At 35.6% G+C, this 2,433-nt stretch overlaps 1 pseudogene; it reads left to right on the top strand.

Annotated features, from left to right (window-relative positions):
- Positions 1-236: 236 nt before the first annotated feature.
- Positions 237-1,191, top strand: LOC138093129 (olfactory receptor 51A4-like; annotated as a pseudogene).
- The last annotated feature ends 1,242 nt before the right edge of the window (positions 1,192-2,433 follow it).

Here is a 2,433-nt window from a genome sequence, read left to right on the forward strand (position 1 = left end):
ATGAAGAAGCAAGTCAGATTCTTCTCATTTTTTTTTTTAGTTGTTGTTGTTGTTTGTTTGTTTGAATTTTCTTACAGCCTGAACTGACAGTTTAAATAGACTATTTACCTTAACAAGTTTCTGAGTTGTCTTAGTTCTATGACCTACATTTTATAAAAAAAGGAATATCTTCTTTATTTAGGAAATTTCCATCTCCACTGAGGCAAGCACCTGGTTAAGTATCTTTTTTACGCGTCATGGCTCCTCTTAACGACACCAACATTGAAGTTCTTAGATTCTTCCTTATTGGGATCCCTGGACTGGAGAAGAGTCACTTCTGGATATCCATCCCTTTCTCATCCATGTTCTTTCTTTCTCTCCTGGGTAACTTCACCACCCTTTTCTTTATTAAGATAGAGCCAAGCCTCCATGAACCCCATGTACTATTTCCTTTCCATGCTATCCATCTCTGACCTAGTGTTGCCCCTGTCTTCCTTACCCACCACTTTGGGACTGTTCCTGTTTGGTGTCCATGGAATTCATGCAGCTGCATGCTTTGCCCAGGAATTCTTTATCCATCTATTCACAGTCACTGAAGCTGCTGTGCTATTGGTAATGGCATTTGACCAGTATGTGGCTATCCACAACTCTCCTAGATACAGCACAATCTTAACCAGCTCCTGAATCATCAAAACAGGGGTCTTGCTGACTTCCAAGAATATTATATTGATTATTCCACTGCCCTTTCTGTTGCAAAGGCTGACATACTGTCATCAAAACCTGCTCTTACACTCCTACTGTCTCCACCAGGGTGTCATGAAGGTGGCCTGCTCTGACAACGGAGTCAATGTTGTCTATGGACTCTGTGCTGCCCTTTCTACTATTTTGGATTTTCTGTTTATTACTTTCTCCTACATGATGATCTTAAAGACAGTACTGGGCATTGCAACCTCCAGAGAGCCGCCTAAGGCCCTCATTACCCACACCTCTCATATCTGTGCTGTGCTTATCTTCTATGTGTCCATGCTGAGTGCAGCCATGCTCCACCAATTTGCCAGTGATGTGCCTCCTATGATCCACATTCTCATGGCTGATGTTTTCCTACTGGTGCCTCTCCTGATGAATCCCACTGTGTCCTGTGTGAAGACCCATCAAATCTGTGAAAAGGTTAAGGGGAAATTTTGTTCAAAAAGAAGTTTATCAATGCAATAAGAAAGGGAATAAACTTATAAGTGGTAAGTAAATAAACTGAATGTATAGCCAGGGGAAAGCATGATCTACAGGAATCATCTTGTGTTTTATGGTTAGAACTCATAGAGTAAATGGCTTTAATACTGAGTATACTTAGTACCCTCAGTGTCCCTGAGATCTTGAGAAAATTACTTCCATTGTTTTTCTCAGATTGAAAATCTAAAAATTCAAGACTTCAATGATGACTAGAAGCCTCTACTTCTTGAATTTTAAAATGCATGCCAATAAAATAGGAGAACTTACCTATAACAATGCCTATGTTAAAAGAAAAATATATAGTTTCCATACTTTCACTTTCCTAGCTAATAAAAGTATACTAGAGGAAATACTGAGTGTTTCTTCCTTTTTTAATTCATAATAATGCAGTTTATATATCTAATTCCTGAACTCCAAAGCTCCGTATACATGTTCTCTTATTTAAGAATCTGTGTGCATGTATAGTTAAATGCATGCAACTTTTTGTTTGTTTCTTAGCTCTTCTTTTCCTCTTCTCTTCTATCTATCAGACATGTGTAAATCACTCTAGTCCTTCAGGCAACTAGTATTAGTAGGTAAACGTATTTCTGTAAAGACTGTACTACCTACGTTTGAGTCAGGAAAATGCCAAATGGGAATGCTGTGCTTACTGAAGGATGTTTAAAAACTCAGGAACTAACTGCCAATAGTTCACTCAGATCTTTAGCAATGGTTGCAAATCCTTTCTTTCATACAACATAAACTGACATGTACGTTGATGGGATTACCACTATTGAACGTGATTTGCATTTCTCAAATAACTATTTGCAATAGTCTATTTTTTTTTGGCATTTATGTAATATGTATGCATTTACCTTTCTGGTGCGTATTTTTCTAAATAATATTAATCGCCTTCAACTTTATCAGATAATTACCTCTAATTATGTCTGCACATATTATCTGTTAGTGTTTTAAAATTTCTTGAAACATATTTTGTTTAATAACTAAAACATTTAGAGTTAATGATCAGACACTTTTGAGAATAAACAAAAATGGAATTGTACATAGAATGTCATATATACATATTTGTATTGTTTATAATTTTATATACATATTTCATATGAAATCTCATACATAATACACATTAAAATATATTCATTAGCAAATATTTTTAGAATATTGGTTGGCCAATCAAATCATTTTAAACAAAAATGATTTCAAACATGAAATTTTCTCTGAAAGTAAATA

The sequence above is a fragment of the Capricornis sumatraensis genome, chromosome 16 (genome assembly GCF_032405125.1).
Source record: "Capricornis sumatraensis isolate serow.1 chromosome 16, serow.2, whole genome shotgun sequence".
Lineage (NCBI taxonomy): Eukaryota > Metazoa > Chordata > Mammalia > Artiodactyla > Bovidae > Capricornis > Capricornis sumatraensis.